The 7,449-nt window shown below is 33.9% G+C and overlaps 1 pseudogene; it reads left to right on the top strand.

Annotated features, from left to right (window-relative positions):
* Nucleotides 1-5,875: 5,875 nt before the first annotated feature.
* Nucleotides 5,876-6,006, top strand: LOC123324362 (annotated as a pseudogene).
* Nucleotides 6,007-7,449: the final 1,443 nt, after the last annotated feature.

Raw genomic sequence — 7,449 nt, 5'->3', positions numbered from 1 at the left:
GAACTACTAAACATTGCTGAAGGAAATTAAATAAGATGTGCATAAACAAAGAGATACACTGGGTATATGGATTTGAAGATTCAGTGTTGTTAAGATGTATATTTTTCCCAAGTTGATCTATAGGCTTAATGAAATCACATTAAAATACCATCAGGCTCTTTTATAGAAGCAGACAAGCATATTTAAAAAGTCATATTGACATGCAAAAGGTATAGTATGGTTAAAATACATTAAAAGAAAAAAAGATTTATAGGACTTATACTATCTGTTGTCAATCTTATTATAAAGCTACAATAATCAGGGGAGTACAGCAATGTGTCAAAGTAGACAGATCAATGCAAAATAATATATTCCACAAATAGACCCACATATTTGTGGTTAGGTGATATTTTTACAAAAGTGCTAGGGTAATTTAATAGAGAAAGTATAGTCTTTGCAATAAATGACCTTGATAAAAGTGGATATACATGTGTAAAAAAATGAACTTCAACCCATACTTTGTACCACATACTAAAATTAACTCAAAATGGGCACTGATCTAAATGTATAGACCTTAAATTATAAAATATCTCTAAGTGAACATAATCAAAGATCTTTGATCTTGTTCCCTCTCAATGAATGTCTTCTCTTGCTACTGATTTATATGGTATTATTCTGCTCTCTCAGGTCAGACTTAATACACACTGTTTGAGGGGAAGGCATTCCATGCATAAAAAGGACCACTCTTTTCTATCCTCCCTGCTAGTGGTACTATGTAGAAGGCATGGGTATGATCAATATTGGAAGAAATCAAAGCCAGAAGTGTAATGATTATAGCCTAAAGATTTCAAAAGATTCCATGGCTGGAAACGTGTTCTATGTTTACACAATAAAATTCTGAACACAAATTTAGTACAACCATAAAATGAAAGATTGTTCCCACTGCCTGCATATTCTGGGTAAGACTTGCCTTATCATCAATGAAACATGCTAACAAAATTTGGGAGAGTCATTGAAAGCAAGTATATATGGTGGTACATTGTATGAGCAGCATCATGAGTAATGATGTGGCCAGTAACAAATAAGTGGTGTTATGAAGCAGCAGAGGCAAGATGATCTCTATTGGTTCATGTATACTGGCCCTAATGGGCCATGGTATGTGAGTAAATAATGTGTGTTCTTCATGTTGGGAGATACCAAATCAGCCAACAATGGCACTTTTTGACAAATGAAAAGATTAAGAGATGGTTCTTAGACCTGGCCAAGAGGAGATGGTACTTACATACTATGAAGAATCTTCATACACAGTGTTTGAACAAAAAACAAATACTCTTCTCTACCCATTATTTTAAATCATAAAATTACCATATGAACCCCAAAATTTTCTAGTACATTTTAAAATAAATTATGTATATAGGAAAGGGAACAATAAAAATGTTTTCCTTGAGTCCTACACAACTTAAGGACAACTCTGGTATCAATATTGAGTTTACTGATTTCAAAATTGTACTGTTGTTATATAAGAAAATTCTCTTGTGTGGGGAAAATATACATGGAAATATTTAGGAATAAAAGGCTCAGTGCATGAAATTTACTCCTGGGGCACCTAGGTGGCTCAGTCATTAAGCGTCTGCCTTCGACTCAGGTCATGATCCCAGGGTCCTGGGATCGAGCCCCGCATCAGGCTCCCTGCACAGCGGGGAGTCTGCTTCTCCCTCTCCCTCTCCCCCTGCTTGTGTTCCCTCTTTCACTGTGTCTTTCTCTGTCAAATAAATAAATAAAAATCTTTAAAAAAAAAAAAGAAAGAAATTTACTGCCAAATGATTCAATAAAATATTACACACAGACACACACAAATACATGCACACTCACTTTGAAATGTTTTATTTTCTTAATACTTCACCTTTTTATTTTATTTGAATTTTTATAAATATAAGGTAAGTTAAAGAACTGCTTTTTGACAATGTTAAAGTAATTTTGAATACCAGATATGTGCTGTGTCCTACCTCATGTTATCCTGTTTTACTTTAATATACCTGATTGTAAATTAATTTTATTTTCCAAAATAGAGTGCTAATCAGTGGGACATAGCAAACACTGGCAATGTAAGTCTCTAAATAGATCTTATACTAATCAAAAGGAGCATAACATATCATGCAAATGTTCAGGAGTCAAAGATTCAAAAGATAATTTATAATTTTAAAAATATATTTTGTCATTTTATGTTCTCTTTTTTTCAATTTCATCTTTAAAGAAACTTAGTTACCTCATATAAAAAGGAACTGATTTCTAGGTTATATAGCTAAAAAAAAAAATTGTATATTGGTATAAAAGGCCAGACAGAACAACTGTGTATAAATTAAATGGAGGTCTCTACATAAGTTATTTTTTCACTCCTCTGATTTGCAAAAAGTATTAATACAATGTATATTTGTTAATTTCATTTATAGTTGTAGACTGATGATTATTCAGTCACTAAGAAGGATTTTGATACCTGGAATAAGATGAAACAGGAAGTAACTTGTAGGACCAACGTATTAGAATGAGGTGAGTCTGAGACAAATGCAGGCTAAGAGATTGAGAAATAATCCCACTTCTGACCTCACTTCTGTGTTAATATCATATGATTATGGACATGAACAAAATAAGTATTGAAATACTCAGAACTAAATAATTCAAATCCAAAAGTATTTTCATCTCAGTTGATAAAATATCATGTTTATGATGATCTCAGCAAATGCCACTTAATCATACTAGTAAGTAGTGATGGACACAGTGGATATTATTCCTCAGATTGTCAAGATTTGATAGACTTAACAATAATGAAAGTGATCAATTACACTTTCTCATGCATCTCCTTAATTTTATGTCAGTAACTGTAATAGAAAGTAAAAAACTGGGAACTTAAAATGAACATACAATTTGCATTTGGATTTCCTCCTTTGCTTTTTTTCCTCTTTTTAGACATAAAATATTCCCTCAGGTAAAAAGGGACAATGTAGCCACACTGATGCTTCTTCCTTTTGGATAAGAAAAAAAATCAGAGTTTTGACAGAGCCTAGTATTTTAGATTCTCATTGGTCTTTGACACTTTTCAGCAATGGTCAGTTTTCAGGCAAGACATACTATGTATTTGCCATCTTCAATTTGGGAAAATAGAGAAAAGGTGATTTCCATTTATCTGTGACTCTACTATATTGTTTTAAATATTTTGAGAGATTTGAATTTGAATTTATTATCCACTTGCCATTTTAAAATTCTTATTTTTTGAATATGAAGACTTTAGGAGTCCTTATAGTTTTATCTGTGTTTCAGTTCCTTGGTCATTCTGATATCATCAGGGACTTTGAGAGGATTTCAGATCATGATCTTCCAACTCAGGAGCCCTACCCACTCTTCCTTTAATGGTCCTGCTGCCCAGGTTCAGGGTTCAATTCCTATTGATTATATGAAAACTCAAGTGATGCATTATATTTATTCAGTTTTAATAATGAGACAAATAATATGTCTGTTAGAGTTGTCTGGGTGGCTCAGTCGGTTAAGTGTCTGCCTTCAGCTGAGGTCATGATCCCAGAGTCCTGGGATCGAGGCCCTCCTTGAGCTCCTTGCTCAGCAGGGAGCCTGCTTCTCCCTCTCCGCCCCGCCCCCCCCCCCCCCCGCCAGGTGCTCTCTCTCTCTCTCTCTCTGACTTTCTCTGACTCTTTCAAGTAAATAAATAAAATCTTTAAAAAAATAAAAAATATGTCTGTTAAATGACAAAACTAAAACAACGTGACAACAATTGTGATGTCCTTTATTCAAGGGCAAACAACTCATGGATTAAGGGACTACAGTGCCTCACAAGCAGTAGAGTACTCTTCATGAGGGATCTGGGGAAAGAGCAAGTTTTATAGAGTGTTAAAAGAGGCAATGCAGGAACAGGGCATGGTTGGCTAGGAGGTCAGGGATTTCCTTATAAGGCTAGCAGCTCCTATTTTCTAGGGTAAGATAAACTAGCTAACAGTGAATTGGAGGATCATGATTGGTGTATGTTAAGTTTCCTTGAGGAGTATTTCCCGTAAGTGTAGGCTGACTTAGGTTGAGGTTTGGGGCAGCCCCCCTTTTGTGGGTCCTGATATACGAATTAACTTTGTCATATCGTAAAAGTTATAACTCTCCAAAAGTCTTCTTTTTTTAGTCAAGTATAATTAACATACAGTGTGATACTGGTTTCAGGTGTACAATATAATGATCCAACAATTCTATACATTGCTCGGTGCTTATCACAATAAATCTACTTTTATTCCATTTTACCCATTTTTCACCCATCCCCAACCCTTCCCCCTTCTGGCAACCAGCAGTTTGTTCTCTGTATATAAGGATCTGTTTTTTTGTCTCCTTTTTCAAGAATGTCCTTTTGTGGGGATGTTCCATATTCTCAAAATTAATATAGCTTTTGTAATCTTTATTTTATTCATTTTCTATTTATTTAATAGATTCAAGCTATAGGAAAATGGTGCCATAACAAAACTGCTTCATGTTCATAAAATGCCTTTTTTCCCCTTTTGATCTTCTTTCTACCATGCCCTCCTCTTAGGCTTTTGTCCTGTCACTTTTATAAAGTCTATGACTTTCCAGAATCTGTGACTTTTATAAAACTGTTATTGTTTTGGTTATAAGTTGCAATGATTTTCCTTTAGCTTAACTTCCCAGTTACCACAGGTAGAATTTTTCTGAAAAGTAAAAATTTATTCTTTATTTGATATCTTTATCTGTGTACTCTCTTTAATTTTGAATAATTCATTTAAATAAAACTAGGCATCAGCTATAAAAAGTGACTAACCTTTAAATGAACATTCATGTTCAAAGAGCACTCACAGTATGCTTGCAATATCTCCTCAGGGAAACCTGCTGTCACATACCTGAGTAATATACCTCTTCCTTGCCAAGAAAGCAATGATGATATTTTCTTTCCCAGAAACCTATTGGTTTTATTTTTAACTATCTCTATTAGTTTTATATACTGCATAACAAATTATGAAAATCTTAACAGCTTAAAACAATACACATTTGTTATCTCACAGTTACTATAGGTCAGAAATCCAAGCATGAATTGGATGGGTCATTTCTTAAGGTCTCACAAAGCTGAAATCAAAGGTCTTTCAGGGCTGGTTTGTAATCTGGAGGCTCAGCCAGGGAAGAATCTACTTCCCAGCTCCATTAGGTTGTTGGTAGAATTCATTTCCTACAGTTGTAGGAATTCTGGCAATTTGCTTCTTAAGCCAACCACCCACATGTAGAGACTAGGTGATTCTTATAGCAAAATCGAGCCTTATTTAATGAAATCACAGGAGTGGCATACCTTTGCCATAGTCTATTGGTTAGAAGCAAGTCATGGATCTTTTTCATTGTAAAAGAAAGGTAATCACACAAAAGGACAAAAGCATGAACAACAAAATGCTGCTATCGTAAGAGCCCACTTTCTAGTTCATTTACTGAGTGTTTAGTATCTATAACATCTATTTGGTGATTCCTGGAATCTTGTAATTTTTCCCTATTAACATGTAATATTACATGTTAAAGCTTAAGGTTTTATACTTCATAGAATAGTTGCAGCTGAGATCTACTACTACTAATTTATTATCATAATAAATATTTTTGTCTTTATTACTGTGTTTATTGCATACTAAATACTATTATAATCTATGTACACTTGCTTTGGAAAAGAATATACCTAATATTCTTGTTTTAATTCTATGCCACAATTTCTTGAAATTCTTAACATGGCTATAATTACTTGAAATTCTTAACATGGCTACATTTGGTTATATAATAACTATAAAAAATTTGAATAGTTCATGGTGTAAACTTCAGGATAGGTATCATGCCATTTATTGTTCTAAAATAGGAACATAGAAGCTTTGTGCAATGGCAGTATCGTAGCCAATGAGGTTTATCTGAGGTAAGATTATTGCTAATTAAAATAGGAACATAGAATTCCTTCTGTATACATAAAAGGTAGCTCAGTTATTGACATTGTTCCAAATAAAATCTTTAATCGATATTTTAAAAATGATGCATTCATTTTGGAATACTATACCTCACCTGACATTAAATATGAGGTGTTTCTGATGTTTTCTAATCTCCAAGATTCCACATTATATGCAAATTTCAGTATTTGCAGTAGGCTTTGAAAAATACGTCTACATAAATTAGAAAGAGTTGTCAAAAGATCTGCACAGCTATTTTGTTTATGAAATGTAACTCTATCTTGGTCTTCCATATATCTTTTAAATCTGAAAACTTATTTCCTATACTGCTCAAATATAATTAAACATATAATAGCAGAGAAATTAAATTTCTCATTCTGATCATAATTCTGGGAAGGGATTTTAATAGTTTTACCCTCTATGAAGCTCATAAATACTAATGCACTCATTGGAACGCTTTACTTTTTTTTTTAAGATTTTATTTATTAATTCGAGACACAGAGATACAGAGAGAGCATGAGCAGGGGGAAGCAGAGGGAGAAGCAGGCTCCCTGCTGAGCCAGGAGCCGGATGTGGGGTTCCATCCCAGGACCTGGGATCACGACCCAAGCCGAAGGCAGATGCTTAACCATCTGAGCCACCCAGGAGCCCCAAGGAACTCTTTTATGTATTTATGTATTTATTTTTAGCAAATATTTGAAAATCAGAAAGCTTCCAGTAATTTAACTATCAAATGGGTTAAGACACACACATGTCTATACATAGTAGGAGATAGGGAATCAATCATTCAGTATCATGCAGTGATGACTTCCCACATTTATCTAACACATGTATTCCCATTTGTTTGGTTAAGTTGGGTTTTGAGAATTTAATATTTTTTATTGTTCTTGAATAGTGTTTCACAATAAAACTTTTCCATTTTGTTTGTTTGACAGGGTCAAAATTTAAACTTCCAATTTACACCTAATTGCATGTGGATCTTGATTTAATATTGTCTTGCAAATAAATTAAAGTGACTTTTATTTCATAAGAAGTTCATTAAAATGGCCAAATAATATATATCATATATATTACTGCAGTAGTCTTTTTTTTTTTAAGATTTTATTTATTTGACAGAGAGAGAGAGAGCACAAGTAGCAGAACAGCAGGGAGAGGGAGAGGAAGAAGCAAGCTCTCCACTGAGCAGGGAGCCTGACGTGGGGCTCGATCCCAGGACCCTGGGATCATGACCTGAGCCGAAGGCAGCCGCTTAACCAACTGAGCCACCCAGGCGCCCCTTACTGCAGTAGTCTTAAAGACAGTTAAATTTAATATTCTTAACTAGATTGAAGTCATAGCTCACTAGAATTATAAGGCAGACTTTAATACTTGGCTTTTCTTTTTCTATAAAGATATGGTAATGAGTTTTAACTATAAAAGAAAAATGATGCAATTCTAATGGTCTAAAAAGTACAAATGAGCTCCAATACCCTATCACATATATTTTAGGTTATTTATATAA

This window comes from Neomonachus schauinslandi, chromosome 3 (assembly GCF_002201575.2).
Source record: "Neomonachus schauinslandi chromosome 3, ASM220157v2, whole genome shotgun sequence".
Taxonomy (NCBI): Eukaryota; Metazoa; Chordata; class Mammalia; order Carnivora; family Phocidae; genus Neomonachus; species Neomonachus schauinslandi.
Note: the sequence above shows the minus strand (reverse complement) of the source record. Positions and strands in the feature narration are given on the sequence as shown.